The sequence below is a fragment of the Ambystoma mexicanum genome, chromosome 1q (genome assembly GCF_040938575.1).
Source record: "Ambystoma mexicanum isolate Mex_15411 chromosome 1q, UKY_AmexF1_1, whole genome shotgun sequence".
Taxonomy (NCBI): Eukaryota; Metazoa; Chordata; class Amphibia; order Caudata; family Ambystomatidae; genus Ambystoma; species Ambystoma mexicanum.
Window position 1 is genome coordinate 1,426,978,269 of NC_090922.1, and position 17,850 is coordinate 1,426,996,118.

The window sequence follows — 17,850 nt, forward strand, 5'->3', positions numbered from 1 at the left end:
TCAATTCGCTGGTAGCAATGGGTTGCGCTTTTAAGTGCTTGTATTCCATTACTTTAGCACCTGGAGGAAGCCCCTTTGGATGCTTCAGACTGGGTGCACACCCACATTCACACCTCAGCGGGGCATTCACTGGTGCTGTGAGGCATTGACTGGGGAACTTTATTTTCAGTATTTCTTTCATTTTTTCCTAGTTCTGCAGAGTGGAGAAGCTTCAAACCAGCAATAGGCTGTCAGAACTTGCTAGGGTTCAGGAACCCCTAAAATGCCCACAGGTGAAACAACATCACAACCAACTTCAATGGACGTTGAGCCTCATTACAAGTTATGTGGGATGTTTTTACCCATGCATCCAAGCCCTACCATAAAACTGTGCATTACTGGCATTGAAAACATCATGATGGCCAGAACTCCCCAGAGAGTGTGCAGGGAAAACATGAAGAATAGGCTGCCACCCATTTTTGCCTATGTTGCGAGCACAGGAGGGCACTGCCTAAAACCACCATTGGGCTACACACACAGTAGCCTGAAACCATTGGGAATGGCAATGCTGATTGCCAAAAGCAACCCAGAACTGTGGGGAATTAATTTTCTTAATGTCAAAATGGATGCAATACTGGTGCTCACCACTATCAGAAAGCCGGCGTTTTAAAACCACCAGACGTTTGTGTAAAACTGAACAAATGAACCCAAACCAGGCCAAGGAAAGACTTGCTAGAGGTGGATACAATGTAAAACTATATTCTGAAATGACTTGAAGGAAGTAATTATTTAATGTATATATAAGAAATAGCTGGGGATGTCAGCAGCTTAAGAGAATTTGGATTTAAAGCCACTAAAATCGAAATGTTTAGAATAAAGGAGTGACCTACTTGTGAGTGTCACATAGGTTGCAATTGTTTAAATGTCATAGTTTTGAACTTAGAATCAGCATTCTAGCTGCATGTGCAAAAATTGTAATTTGGATTAGAAAGTAGGAAACTGGGAACTAAAGTGACATTTAGCTGAATTCTGCCTGACAACTACCCCCGACAGGAGTTGAACTGGCTCAACAACTCTTCCCAGGCCTGGCTGCATCCTGCTGCCCCACCAAAAGGAGGTGACACCTCTCTGATTGAATTAGGGGAGTGGTACCTGTAGACTGCAGGAAGTTGAACAAAGCCCTATCCTGGACTCAGGCAAATGTTATATTGGGGGAGGGGGGTCATAAAATGGCTTCCTCTTGGGGGAACTGGGAGGGGCAGTGCCTGTGAGAGCAAGCTGAGCTTGGGGTAAGTGGATAAACCAGAAATTCCACCATGTGCCATGGAAAACCACACCCCTTTGGGGCCAGAGCATGATTTTAAAAAGATGGATAATTCACAGTGTGGACTTGTCAAAATTATATAAATAACATCATGTTTCTTGGGATTTTTCTGTGCACATTTTAAGAGGTGTTAGGACCCTGTGGTATGTTCTTGGGGATAGTAGCGGAAAAAAAGGTTGTTACTCCAAATGTATGCATTTTAAAAATCCTGCACTTTATCATCTGAAACCCATATCCCTGGTGCACATTTGTGTAAAATCTGGAAAGGTTTAGAGGTCGTTATCTAGATGAAAAGGGGAGAATTCTGTCATAAGTGGACACAACATCGTACAAAGACAGGGATCGGATGGTTTGGTGCTACAGAAAATATGTTAACTGGACCTATAATATTAGAAAAATGGTACATAGGTAAATATGTATTTGGGTCAGAAATAGATTTGTGTGCAATTTGACAAGGGGAGGTTCCTCTGACCATAAAACCTACAGCATCACTCTGACACTCCATTTCTTTCCCCCAATCAAGGGAGAGAGGAAAGCTTGGCCAATGATAAGTGAGAGGGGCAGGCTTAGCTAGGCCCAGGCACACACCCATTTTCAAAACACATAAAAGGAACATTGAAACCCAGGTACAGACATTCACTTTCCACTTTCTTGCAGGACGCTTTGCCGGGAGACTTCAGACTTCACATCCAGAGATCCAGACTTCAAATCCATCAATCTCCAGAGACCAGAAATTAACTCCAGAATTTGTAGCAGAGAGGCCTGAATCCACAAGCTGAATCCTCTTCAGCAGGCCTCAAAACCAACCAAACTATTCAACAGCCGGGCGAGCTGTTTAAATTCTTTGCCAAGAACTTTTGCAAGAACCTGTAGCGGTATCCAGAAAGCAGTGCTGTATCCGGAACCAGAGAGAACCAGAGACCAGATCGCTGTGAAGAACTGCTAGCAGAAGTCCAGCCAATCCTGACCCGATCGGTGACGAAGTCACATTCCTGTCCAAAATCTAGTGTGAGTACCCAGCTAGCACTATGCCAAAACAATCTCTTAGTTTAAAATAATCTAATCCAAACTATTTTAGCCTATTAGAACTGCCTCCCAGAATCGTGTCATTCTGTCATCTTTAAAACTGAAAACTGTCATCTGTCATTCTGAGCTTTAAAATTTCAAATCCGAAAAACTACCTTTACTAAATCGGCCGTATCTCCGGAACTGTTTGTGCTAGGAGCGAGCTATAACTGTCATCTTAAAGCTAAGATTCTAAGCTTTCTAGCGAGCCTAGAACCGACTAGTGCCTCCGTAATTGCACTCGACGCACGTGACTACATTTGCAGCGATTTGACATTTTGCTTAATTTCAGCCACGTGTAAAAATATTTCTCCTTGCTTTCCTTTGCTAAAATTCATTTGCAACCTGACAATCATTCATAGAGCATTGCTAAAGTGATCCTGAACTAATACAAAGTAGCTGTCACCCACCCTGAACCTCTAGAGGGAATTAAAATCATTTTAGCATATTTTTCACTTCTTTGCATACCACCTTTAAAGTACTTTGCCTGTGTTAAAATCATCCCTTTTCCTCTAAGCTTGCTAGGGGGGAACTGAATTATATTTGATTGCATTCCTGAGAACTGTGTGCTGTCCTTCCATCTCTTTAACTTGCATAAAGGAGGGGGGGGTGAATTGTCAAAGAAAAGTGATTACATTGTCTTTTGTTGAAGTCATATCAAGTTTATTTTCTGTACTGCATTTTCATTCATCATTGCATTGTCCTTGAAGCCATAAAAGCATTCTCAGCTACTTCATCCTCTCTATATCACTTCTAAGCCATCAAAAAGAGTGTACCACTGTAACATTATCCATTGTTGATCACCATCATCCTCACAAGTGTGCTATCAAATATTAATTTACTATCAAAGTGTGATAGATATATATTGTTTAATTTTCAAATAAACCTTTTAAATTTGCAAAACAAACCTACTTCTTGGCTCAGCGGGCTCGGGGGAATTCTGAGAGAGGGGTGCTATATAAGGGTTGTCATCCAGAGTAAATTAACGGGACATAAAAAATACATCAATAAGGGCTTCCATCAGCATCCCAGACTAGGCATTGACCTAGCTGTAGTGTTGAATTGAAGTCGCTTACAGTTATATGGTGCAAGTTAAATGCTGTGGTATTACCATATACCACATTATCACACCACCCAGCAGAAACTTTTTTTTAAGTACCTATGGTTTCCACAAGTTGCAAGTTATCAAACAATTCAATGTTAGGCTATGGATCATGGCCACTCCTATTACAGCCTAACTGGTTGACTACATCTGTAAAAACACTATGTGTACAATTTGATTGGATTTCATTTACAAAAGACTTCACTTCACCTACACAGATATGGTATCAGGTTTCACTGCCCACACAGTGCTACAAAATGCTGTTGATTCTTATTGTAATTAAATCCTACTTGGCTTTAACAAGAGTGGGAAATCACTATTGCATTTCACAATAAAATATCAAAATTTACTTTTTGGAATGAGTTCTCTATAGTGAAAACGGCCTTCCTAATTTGATCCCACTCCAGGGACTTAGCTGGGGAATGATTCTAGGGGATTTATCAAATTACTTTTGGGCAGTTTTCACACTCACTTTTAAATAATTTGAGGTCCTCAAGTATTATCGGGGAATTGCCAGTCATCTGGCCCCTCCAGGTCTCATTTTCCCTTTTTCAGGAAAGCAGATCTGCCTCAGTGTAATCTGTACCAGGCTCCTTCATGAGCAACTCCTTTCCAGGACACTCATCGCTTGGAACCAGTGGTATTCTTCTATGCAGCCTCTGAGTCAAGAAGCCCCCTGTCATTCTGTCTTTCCCTTTTTCTCATGGGTGATATTCCCACACTTTGGCTTGATGGTATCCCATGTTTTGATTGGTGAAATATTTCCATTGGTTTGCTCAAAAGTCAGGTACTCCCAGAGAATACTCCCCCTTCCCTATCTTTATAAGTTCTCTATCTTTATAAGTTGATTACATTTTCTATACATGTGGAAAGTTGAGGGCTGCCTGCTCTCATAGTTTTGAATTCAAATAATGTGTATACCATATATTATCATAACAATATGGCACATGAATGAAATATGGATTTCTGGGATCCCCAGCCCAGGCACAGATAGGGACATGCAGCCTGAATATATGCACTCATGTTTCATGAAGTTATTAAATTAATTATTGTATTTATTATAAACAAAAAGTGAGACCAATTGTGGCGTATGGACCCGAGACTAAACACTATAAGTGAATGAAATATTGGACAAAATTGGAAGGAATATTTTGGAAATCAATATTAATGCTGCCATCTTCTGTACCAATGGGGATAATAAGATACAAACTAGGTCTTTTGTCTCTGAATATAATTGTAATCTATCAAAAATGTCTATTAACATCTAAAACAGAATCGCTGGCAGAATCTATACCCAACCTAATAACTGCTGATGTCGATACCTCATTCTTACCTTTGGTGCGAGTCGTAACTGAATGTATGACAGCAGCAGACATCTCAAGTGCTTTACTAATGAATAACCCTAATAAAGCAAACAAATTATGGTTGTATGATTGGCAGAACACGTGGCAACTGATGCAAAAATATCAATGTTCCAAGAGCAGATATTTTAATTTAAAACTAATGAACAAACCTGAATTATACCTTGTAAAATTCCCATTCACAAGAGAATGAACAATGTTTTTACAATTCAGATTAAACATGTGTCCAAAGAGAGATCATTTAGGAGTAAGGACTAATGTGACAGCAGCCGATAGAGTCTGTAGACATTGCAAATATGTCTAAGAACCATAAACGCAAAAGCACATTCTTATTTATTGTCTGGTACTTCTGAAACTATGGATAACTTACCTGCATACATGTTTTATAGATTTCAAGCATATGACCGCTAAATTGTTATGGATGGAGCTTTTCAGTGGACAATGAATTTTAGTGACCTTGGCGTTACTCAACTTTTTACAACTACCAACCCTAGGTTTAGCAGTAAAAACAAAATAATAAAAAGAGAACAAAGAATGTTAAATATTTGTAAGCTAGTCCTGTAAGTATGGTTTTGTGACCAAGAGATGACAAGATATTTTAAGCTATTTTCTTTTCTTTTGTCTTTTGAAACACACTATCAAGCATTATAGATCTTCTACTTCTAAGAGTGATGACTCCCTGATTTTAACTGAATGTTTATCTTAGTTCTATCCTTTTTTTCCTCTACTGTTTTTAATGATACTTTTTGATCCTTGATTGTAATCAAATGTTTATCATAAGTATTGTATCACTATTCTCTGATTTGCTGATTTTAATTTCAATCAAATTTTTATTGTATTATTGAAAGGTTGATTTATTTAACCAAAACAATACAATACAAAAATCTAAAAAAAGATTGTATTGATTGTTTTAAAATGTAGGCAATACAAAGTTTGATAGAAGAGAAAGTCACACTTTCCAATAAATTCTACATCATATACTTGCAGAGTAATGTTAAGAAAACATGTTTAAATGCATGACTAGCATTAATTCAAATGGCCCATTACATTTCTGTTTGGTTACACCCTTAAGTTTAATTTCATAGGATTGTGAAACCTTGTGTTCAGCATAATGAGTAATGTAAACAGCTCTCAGATGTCCATTATCTATTTGACGTTACTGGTCATATTATCAGCTTTATTGCCTTTACTGGTGTCGAATATGACACTTTAGGTGCAATGTTCTTTTGAGGTTGGTGCTTTGGCAGATATAGCTCTGTCCATGTGGTCAGAGCAGATCTGTATCTTTGCAAATATTATGAATGCAACCATGTTGGAATTTAAAATGTAATTATTAAGAATATCCTCTTGAATATGGGCTATCTCCCATTAACTTAGAATTCTTGTCCAGATGGTCTTTTTTCCGGGAAGGTAATGTATTTTGATGATAAAGACAAACAAACCTATTCTCCAAATGGTCCAGGCGAATTTGCTGGGAGACTTAAAACTTCCCCCATTTAATCATGTATGAAGGGATTCAAATGAAGTTTAACTCTAGTCAGGGCATCGGAGAAAAATAAAAACAAGCATTTGGCAAGCCAGGTTAGAAAACATTGATTTACTATGCATTTTAACAGTAATGTATTTCCTATTTTATGTATCAATTACTGTGGAATGACAATAGGCTTCTATGTACATTCATAAAGTATCACTGTTATCTTTTCAATGTACACATTTTTGAAAGAATCATCCAAGGTTTCCATTGATGTTGATAAATGAAATACATTGTTTATATTGGAACTTTTCTAACACACTGGGCCTGTTTGATTTTTTAGATATGCAGTTCCATGATTTAGGAGGGCTAAAGTGATTATTGATGGAATACAATGAGGCTCTTGCTTTCACCAACATTCCTTGTTTATAGATTCCGGTAACTATATTGTGTCAGTGCAAAAAGGGCATGGTTTTTTGGTTCCATTTTTACTGGGGCTTTCAGCATTTCCTTTCCTTTTGTCATATTTAAAGTTGCTTAAAACCCAGCCCCGGGGCCCTTTTCACATGAATGTTCCTTGTGTGTGGGGAAACTCTGCGCCATTTCTAAGATTCTGTCTCACAGGTGAGATGTCCTATGTATGGACTGTCCCATCGCTAGCACACCAATATACTATATAAAACAGTGATCAATTCACAATAAGTATAATAATACTTCATTATAACAATAAGTTCATCATAAGTAGGACATCAAAGTCAAATCATCAAAATGTAATCCTAAAAGTAAATAATGAGCTCAACGTGTTTTGGGATATACCTTTTATCAAAAGCCGAAACGCATCAAGCTCATTGTTTACTGTTATATAATGTAATGTAATGTAAAAAGAATGTATAAAGCGTGCCTACACTAAGTAGGGCAACTAGGAGCTACAGGTCAAAGGACTCAGCAGGAAAGAGAAAAACTAAACAAAAACCAGATATTAAGCTGTGAAAAGATAGGTCTTCAAAGCCAGCCAAAATGGAAAATGGTCCTCCAGAGTCCACAAGGACAGGGGGATAGCATACCAAGCATGGCCGACACAACTGAGAAAGAATGGCCGACCCCACAAGTAAGCTTAAAGCGGGGGATTGTGAACCTCAGGGAAGAGATCAGAGTGCAAAGACTGACCATGAATGTAAGGTCGAAATTATGCCTGCAGAAATTCTGGCCCTATACCATAAAACAATTGATGGACCATGCTTAAATCTCGATGCGCTTGGCCACTGGGAGCCAATGCAGTTTTAGCAGGATCCGGGTAGTCGGACAAAACCGAGGAGCCCCTACTGCCAAATGAGCTGTCAAATTTTGCAGCACTTGCAACCGCTGAAGAAGGTATGCTGGCTGTGCCAAATATAGTGCACTGCAATAACCTAGGGAGCCATATGTGAGGGAGGACACAACCAGAGATCGGAGATGAGTGGGAAGATAAGGAAGAACTTTCTGCAATATGCAGAGGTTAAAATGAACCGCACTGATTTTTCTAAAAAGATTTTTTTTATAACGCGCTTAATACCAGAGTTTCGTTTCTAATCACGGATCCAGTTTTCAAACTGTAGTGGGGCAATTGTTGTTTGCTGGCATTGTGTTGTGTTGTGTTGTGAGGCAGGTCCTTTAGAGGTGATTTTTCTTGTATGTTTTGAGAGTAGCAGACAGTATTGTTAGGTAGAGGTTGATGGGGTAAGTATGAACATTTAGATTGTGAGTGAATTTTGTTTATGAGATCCAGAGGTAGGATTTAGATTTTGTGGTGCGGCCCTAGCGGAAGAGTGTGAAAAAATTGTAAAAAATTGTCAAGATACTATTTCTGCTTCTAAAACTTCGGTAAGATAACCACTATTTTGCATTGTTCATTCTCTGTAAGTGCCAAGCTGTGTGCTGCTTAAATGTTGTCACCATTTCAGATACCCCAATAATTCACCTATGCAAAGCATTCCCTAAATATAGGGCCAACATTACTAAATATCATGCTGAGTGGATGAAGGGGACTGCTGAAAATATGTACCTGTCATGGCCACGAGAGGGCACTCACTGTAAAAATGTACTTCAACACGTGTACACATACTTACATGCCACACACAAGGGCAGGAAACTCAAGAACAGGCTAAGGGTATTAGAACTCTGGAAGGCTTCTTGAGGAAGAAATAGAGGGGCCTAGGAAGGAATGCAAACTTAATATGTGTCATGAGGAGAGCCAGCAGCACACAGCGCTGCCACCGCCTCCTCCTCCCTCTGAGGAACGCGCTTACACACAGACAACAGCTCAACCAGCTGAGGCAGGCAACTAACACAATTCACAGTACTACCTCCATATGAGGAGAGCACACCAGACTCCACCATCCCAGGAATACACACGGGGCAGGCAGCAGCTGTAGGGTATGAATACCTTGATGAGGAAAGTGATGAAAATAGGAAAAGGGCGAAAGTGGTAAAAGCACCATTAGTGCAAATGTAAAATGAAGCATGGCACAGGTCAGAGGCACAGTTAAGGGAGGAGAAAGAATATAGAGGGCTACATAGCTTAGAAAAGCAGCTAGAAGCAGCTAAGGAAGAGCTCCAGAGAGTGAGAGGCATGCAGATCGATGGCCACATGGCAAGAAGTGTACCCATAGGTAATGGGGATAGTGGAGAGACAATGAGGAAACCAGAGAAATGGGTAGTAGGAAAAACATTGTAAAAATTTGAGGGGAAAGGCACTGAAAATAGTTATGTGGAGAGAGTAGAGTATGAAGAAATGAAGGAAGCAGCCAGGCAGTAAGTCAGGAGGGAGATAATGGAAGAGATAGAACAAAATGCACTAAGGGAGAAAGAGAGGGGACGGAGAGACGCAGCAGAGAGGATGCAGAGAGGGGAAATGGAAAGACAAAGAAAGAAGAGGGAGGTAGCAGAAAGGGATGAGTATGGAAAGAGGCTTAATGAGAAGAAAAGTAGAATGACAAGAGAAAAGGAAGAGATTGAAAAAATGAGGAAGGCAATGAGCCAAAGAATGAGCAGAAGCATGATGCCAGAGATGTGGGGAGAAGGGAGTGGGACAATAGCCCCAGAGACCATGGGCAGAGATGTGTTGCCAGAGATAATAAGTGGAACATATGTAAGGGAGCCTGTTAAGGGAGTGAGTTTTGATCTCATACTTGAGGATGACGAGAGCGGAGAAGGTGACAGGGAAAAAGATTGGATAAACATGGATGGTGAAGAGGGGGTAGAAGAGGCAGCTCAAACCCTACAAATGGATACCACAGGACCAGGCGGGGGAGAAATAGCAGATTTACGAGGGCAAACTTAAGCATGTATCCACCCCTCACTTCAGTACTGCCCATAAATGAAGACAATAAATCACCCTATTTCTTACATGCCAAAATGTCAGCGACTTTGTGTAGCTGAGACATTGAAAAAGAAAACTCATGCAGCATCACCTTTGCACAAGAAAGGGGTAACGCAATTCCCACTGACCCACAAGGGATTAGGGCAACCCCAATATACTCCATGCAATCAGACAGAAAGAAACACCTTGATGGATAAGCTGCCAACACTGACAGCAGGGGCGGGCCGTTGGATCTACAAGCTAGAGCGTGAGACAGCTGGAACAGCAGTAGCTGCAGTGACAGAACATAACACCACTAAATATGACATGTCCCCTTTTACTAATTACAGAGTAATGTATGGAAGGCAATGAGGGAGCTATTTCTAGATCAATCTGACGTGAGTGCCATAACGTCCAGAAAGAATGGGCCTACTGAGGACCCTGCTGCCTATATTTAAGACATTAAAGAACGTTGCCATTTGTAAACTAAAGACAATTGGGATACAAATATACCAGTGTTTTATCATATTCTATATCAGGGCCTACCTGAAGAAGTACAGAGACAGTTAAAAAAGATTGTGGGGATTGAAATAAGACCATGGGCAGCTATACAACTGACTATCATCCATCACTGTGGGTTAAAGCAGGAGAAGGATCAAAAGGAAAGGCAAAAGGAAGAAGTAAAATTGGTACAGAGGTTATTATCCAAAATGGCAGCAGAAGGAGCGGAATTGGTAAATACAGAAGATAGTAATAATGCACAGGGAGTTATCATGCCACAGCAGGACATGGGTGTTTGTTTTGCAGGAAGAGGGGAAGAGTAGCTTTTACCCCAGAGGTGGAAGAATATTCGTTCACAAAGGGAGAGGTCTTGGGTTTGGTGGAAGGACAGCCCCGCTTTGGAAGCCCTGGGGGAACCTGGAGAGTATGTTGGACATGTGGGAAATTAGGACACACTTCATGAGTGTGTAGAAGTAGAAGAACAATGCAGCAAGGTGCAATACAGTATGGGCCAAGAGGGGGGATGGAATATTCAGCATCATATAGTGCACCAAAGCAAATCTATGAGTACTATGACTACACACAATATTCACCAGATCAGACACAAGCACAGCAGGTGCATCAACCCCAAGGGACACAGATACAGTCACAGATAGTGCCACAACAAAACATTGACACAGCAACCACAGAGTGCAGTGCAATGACAGCAAGCAGTGACACAGTGGAATACCAATATTCTGCCACAGACACAAACACCACGGATAGGAGGAGTGACAGCTTTTGGGGGAACTCTTTTACAGGGACAGGACTGAGCATGTATCTCCAATAGGACAGCCCAGAGAATAGTTGATGTGCCATATACTATCAGCAACCACAGACACTAAACAGGAACAGAGGGTGGAGGTATCTACAGGTGGTGTGAATCTTTTTTCTTAGTTAACACTGGGACAACAACATCCTGCGACACTAGGAGAATAGACAGTAGCTATCCCATTCATATTTCCAGGAAAACACCTGTTAACATACTGGGAAGAGATCTTATGGCCAAATTCAATATGTCAATATCATTAACAGAGGACAGCAATTATGCTGTACACCAGGCATATACTTCCAGACAAAAAAAGAATACATACAAGCCTTAAATCTAAAATAGAGAATACTGTGGTGCAACAACAAATAATATTAGCTAAAAAGGTGCCATCAATTATGGGAAAAGATTTGGCAAGGGTACCCGGCACACTATGGATGACCAGTCCATATGCTGTGGGGTTGTTAAAAGGATTTGAAGCATAAGAAAATTAAATTAAAGAAAGGTTCAATTTTGCCTCCATTGAAATAGTACCCAATGTCCAAAGAAACAAATGAGGATATTTATGAAGAAGTAAAATTGCTCATTAAACAGGGAGTGATAGTGCCATCAGAACCTCCTTGCAACACTACTGTATATATAGTGAAAAAATCTCAGGGAGGGTCGTGGAGATTTACTTATTTATTTATTTATTTATTTATTTACACTTATAAAAAGCACATAACTCTCGGGCATCATGGGTTAGCAAGATTAGCAGGATTGCACCTGCTCTTTATGAGTTGGTAACAGGTTGTAGGATGCATGTGCCCATTACCCCCCCTCCATGCGCATACACATTCCCAAAGCACTGCGACTGTGTTTGTAAACATGCTACATGACTATTTGATGTCCATTACTAAATACCTCTCTTTTTCAGTTCTTGACAGGAAAGGAACGGCAGGGAGGTATCGCAAAAAGGCACAGAAAAAGACAATATTAAATTAAAAGCTACTGCAGTTGTCAACACTTTCCTCTGTTCTATGGGTCAACATAACCAACATAAAGATGATAAAGGAGTGCTGCCTTCCTGCCCAGCTACCAGGATCCCGAGGGAGAAGAGAACAAAAACAGACCCTGTACAGGAGCTCAAGTGCAAAATAAAAGGAATAAGGAACTTGAGAGTAAAGTTGATAAATGACATTGCACCACTTGAGGAATTTTTTCTGCTGCTGAGGACTATCTTTCACAAGAACACTCATCTATAACAGACCATTTTCTCTACCTTCCTACCTCAACATTGTACTGGGACTATTTTATATAATATTTTTCACAAGGACAATCATCTTTAATGGACAATTCTCTCTACTTTCCAATCCCTACATTTAATTGGGACTATTTGTTATACTATTTTTCACAAAAGCATATATCTACAACTTACTGTTTTCCCTCCTTTTTATCTTCATATTTTTTATTGGTACTATTTCTAATTTCCACATTTTTATATTTTTATGTTTTTATAAGCACTATTTTAATATTTTTCAATGATAGTGAAAGTGGTTCAAAAATCATCAATCAAATATTTTATTATTGTCAATGGATGCAATGTGCTTTGAAAAAGTGTTTACAGTTTGCCTCATTCACTTGAAGAAATACGAATTCACTATAGCCCGGTACTAATTCAACTGTACAGATGTTTTCTTATCCGTATGTACCTGATACCCTAATAACACCCCGATCAGTACACCACAGGACACATCTACAAACAATTGACATCATGGCTATTGACGTACTTCTATATTCCTTTCTCTTTTGTTGTTTTAGTGCTTATTTTATATCACATTACATTCATTAAAATTAATTATGATGAGGTGAATGTGTCCCTATGGCAGAATGTTAGTGAAGAGGTTAGAAAACAAGTAGATTTTCAGTTAGAGCAGGAAATGGTATTCCGTCCCATTGTGGAGAAAATAAGAGCTAGGAGAAGTATTACTGATAAGTATTTCATGAGAAGGTATTTTGATAATTAGATAAATACCGAACAAAACCCATGCTATAGGTCAATGGAGGAGGTGGAGAGAGAGGGAGATCAAGGGAGCGCTGTTTGGTTTGCTTACTTGTCCCCTATGCCATGACAGCCTCTCGAGTATTTATACATCAGGAAGTACCCGAGTACAGAGCACACTGCTTGGTACATCTCGCAGTATGCCAGACTAGAGGACAATTTCAGGGACAATAGGCATGATAAAGTATGTCACAGGATCAGAATTCCCATACGCAGACAACTATGTAAAAGAAGCACAAATGATGGAGAGTATAAGAATTAAAAGTAAGGTACTGAAGTACATACTATCAGGTCCAAAAAGAGGAGATGGTGAAGTAGTGGATCACCTAAGGTGTACAGATGCCCAACTTAATGTCATTGTACCGACAGACAGCAGGTACAAATATGAATGGAAAGTATATTCCTCAGGAGGATGGATTGATGGAATAATGGGATACCAATAGAAGTGATAAAAAAGTGGACAGAGTGTGCCGTGAGGAATGGAAAGAAACTGCAAAATGTTTAACATGGGTAGAAAGGAAGCAGACACTGCTACCCATAACCAAACTACGAACACCAACATTATGCTTTAGAAGGTATTATGGATTTGCCAGGTATGAAAGTTGGCACAGCTGTACTAATGAACCATATCTGGGCTTGTGGTATGAGAGCTTATATGCAGCTTAAACCCAACTGGGGTGGCATATGATGAAGAGAATGGGACCTTGACAGAGGCCATATACTCCCTGAAGGAGCTGCAGAATAAAATGGAGGAGGAAGTAAATGACATTGAGGATTATAGCTGGTTCAGTTATCTATTGTCCTAGATGCCCACATGTCTGACAGAGGCAAAAAGCGACACCAAGCAGCACAGGTTCAATCCCCAGGGGCTGCGCTTAGAAACCTATGGGTATTAAGTGCTTTATAAATAACCAATCATATCATATCATATTATTCAAATTTCTGTTGCCAATTTTGGTATCTCGTCCTAATGGCTTTTTGCATCTTGAGAATAGCAATAAACCAATGTAAAAAAGACTGGCAAGAAGGCACTTCAAATGACAGTAATGGTTAATGTGGCTGACACCGTACATTAGTACACTCAAACTGAGGAGGAAGATTACTGTCCCGTGTACCCTATTGAGGCCGCCAGTTAGACAAACTGGAGCATTGTTTACATGCCCAAAAGATACCTATAACTACAATGAGCACTGGATGAAATGTGACGACAGTGGTGAGAGCTGGCTTATGACATGCAGCAGAATACGTAGCACAAGGAGGTAACGTGAGAGGGTCACCAGAGTGTGGCGGCCCAAGGATGGCTATAATATGATGAGAAAAAATAAAGGTGTGGTTGATGACTTGACCAGAGGGGGGAATGTAGTGGGGCATTTGTTGGCTAGAAAGCAGGTGCCCACCTTGCCATCCCCAGAAAACACAGAATTCTAAAATCAGAAATAACACATTTGAAACTGCACTTTAAATTCTCCTGGAAATGCAGCTGGCACAAAGAATAGTTAGCTTTCCTACACAAGTCAGGACAGAGGAGGGATTAGCTTGCACAATTAGCGTATCCTTTTAAATACAATAGACTAGGTGGCAGGAAAGCGTGTACCAAGATAGGGACTCACAATACCAGTAGGGCAGTATTTCTATAGGTAGGGGAGGTTGCAGCGTACATATATGTAGAACTGAGATGTGCCAGACATGCACCAGACCGGTAGGCAACAAATAAATGCAGAGCTAATGTGTGTTGCAGAAGAAACATAATGTGACAAAGTGCCATTTTTAAAATTGCACCAGCAGAGAATTCAACCTTGCAACTTTAAGAAAAGCACAGTTGAACACGCTTGAACAAATCAAGGAAAATGCAGTAGCCAGCTTGATGGTGATTAGCCAAAGGAATATCAAGGGTAAATCGTTACAGGAAGTGCACATGGCGGAGTAAGATATTATTGTGGTCAGTCAGTTGTCAGATAAATCAAGTTGCAAAGACACAGCAAACCGCTTCAAGTTTATAATATCCCACGAAATCAGAAGGAGATGACAGGTTAATGTATTCAGCTCATGGCTAGGCGTGACGGGAGGATGCAAGAAACGGCTAAAGAAAAAACTATTAAAAGCTGCAATTAAATCTTAACAGGCTAAGAGCAGGATGACTCACAGAAATTATTATTCATTCATCTTTCAAGAGTAGGATGGCAATCACGGATTGTGAACAAGGCCTTGAGCATGGCATGGGAGGTAACATGAGCTATTCGATTTAATTAAAATAAGGTAACACACTTGTCTCTCCCTCTCTCTTACCTAGATAAACCTGTCATCATGCAGCCAGTTCATGGATAGTGTGACCACATTGTACCTGATAAGCACATGTCTTTTTTCACTGCAGAAGTAATTCAGAGCTTACCAATTCATTTCCATATATGATGAGGTAGCACTTTCTTAGGGAAAGGTCTTAAATAACGATTGTCCAATCCCTAGGTGCATTCATATAGGTTCCATGAGTAGCTTGGTAGAGGGAACCAATGAGCAGGAGCAATAGGTTTTTTTCATAACTATGACTTCACAGTGATCCTTTTGTACTATATAAACTCCTGTTGTCTGTTCAACCGTTGGGGAATTCTGGAGTGAGAGCTTGGCTTTTATCTTGATTTTTTCCCAGTCTATTGCAATAAACTGGTTACCCTGCATTCAACATACCACACTCTGTGTTGTCTCTTTTTTGACAAATGCCGGTTAGAGGACAATCTGGCCTTTTAAGATCCTCTTATCAAAACCTCTGTTGCTCAGCATGTTCTTGCTTCCAAGACCAGCAGGTTTCCCCTGTGCTATCCTCCGATGTGGCTCTGCATAGATAGTGAAGGAAATTCTGACACCCAAGTTCTTAGCCACCGAAGAAGGCATGGGCAAAGGACCAAATTCAGCTGGCCAGAAAGCTGAGGACCAGTTGGAAGATGCAGAAGAAGAGTCAACAACCAGCAGCTCAGTTTTATCAACATCAAGGCAAAGCCAGCTCCTGCCGATCCATAGATGGATCACCAGAAGGCAGGAACGGCAGAATTCCGCAGAAGCAGAAAGGGACAAATCACACCACACCAGGATCTGCATGTCATCGCCATAAGAGAAGCACGGATACCCAGTGGAGTGAATCAAATTAGCAAGATGCTGAATATACAATTTAAAAAGAAGAGGCAAAAGAGCAGAACCTTGAGGAACACCACATGTGAGAGGTTTCACACCGGAGATAAAAGGAGGAAGAGAAAGAGACTGTGTATCACCAGTAAGGAATGCAGCAAACCAATTCAGGACCTGGCCAGAGAAACCAGCAGCGGACAATCTCTCCAGCAGAATGTCATGGTCTAAATGCAGCAGTGAGATCCAGCAGGATCAGGGCAGCAGTACCACCCTGATCCAGAGTATTGGCCAGATCATCAAGCACCACCACCAAGACCGATTCGGTTCTGCAACCGGGCCGAACTCCAGATTGAAAAGGGTCAAGTCACGCAGACTCCTCAAAATAAAAAAGAGAAGGGGCATATCTAGAGCTTCCAAAGGTTTCATGGGGAACGTGAGGAGTGAGATAGGATTGAAATTGGAAAGAGTAGAGGGGTAAGGATTAGGTTTCTTAAAAGAGAAAAAATTAGAGCGTGTTTAAGAAAACAAGGAATAAAAGCTGATGCAAAAGAGGCACTAGCTGCAGCTGTAAGTAAATGTGAGATGTTGCGGCAGATGTCCTTAAGAATACTAAGTGGGATAGGATCAGCCAGAGGAGCTGATTTAAGAGGAAGCACAGCAGAGATCACAGCAGACTCTGTGAAGATTGGGGAAAAGGACCAGCCAGGAAAAGTCAAACTCAAGGCACTAATGCCCACATCAGATGGTAATGGGGTGGTGGTAGCCGAATGATGGAGATTTTGTGATCAAAGTAAGTGGACAGCGGTTTACAGAGCCTTTGAGAAGGGGCCACCACATTGGTGGCAGAAGACGAAGAAAGAGAACGGACAAGCTTAAATAACGCCTTAGAGGAGTTAGCAGAGTCTTCTACACGAGCAGCAAAAAATGCACAGTTACCTTGCGTGATAGCCAGGCTTCTACATGGGCAGCAAAAAATGCACACTTAGCTTGCGTGATAGCCAACTGATAGGAAGCGGTAGCCTGACAGTGTGCAAGACGGGCCTGGCCGCAGTAGGAAATGGGCCACTTAAGCTCAGCTTGCCTATGTACCAGACACAGCTTGGCCAGATCGGCAGAGAACCAGGGCTAGGAGGGGTGTGCACACAGCTGACATACTTTAGGAGTTGGTAGGGTGTCTGCAACATAAAGGAATGCCAGGTCCGGATCGCCGGGCCTGTTTCTCAGGATGAGGTGATGTGTTCCCTGGAATGGGATGCAAACCCAAACCACTCCCTCCCAACTGTTTCACTGAAAGGCTATTGCCCAGCATGCAATGCAGTTGGGAGTGGTTTGGTTAGGTGTCGCAGTGGAATGTGGAAGGATGATGAGACTTCTGGTGGAGCCTAAGGGCAAACAAGTAAAGCGCGTTACTGCCTGCTATTTACCCTTTTTCCCCTTACCTCCCTTCCACTACCTCTTAGGTTGAGTAACAGGGGAAGACCAGGGTTCACCCTTTAATGTTTGCAAAGAGACTCTCACTGGTCAGGATAACATCAGTCCAGTTCCTTCACTGGATGACTATGGCCCAGTCCTGGTGCGGCGGACAAGATGCTTCCTGTAAGTCTTAACTGAATGCCTTTTAATGTTCTGCTCGGCAAAAAGGCAGAGTTCTTTAATGTCTTAAAGTATCATTAAAGTTCCTTATAGAATGTTTGGAATGTGCTGAAGGAGCGCGATGCGCACATTATGCATTGTTTTAATCTGA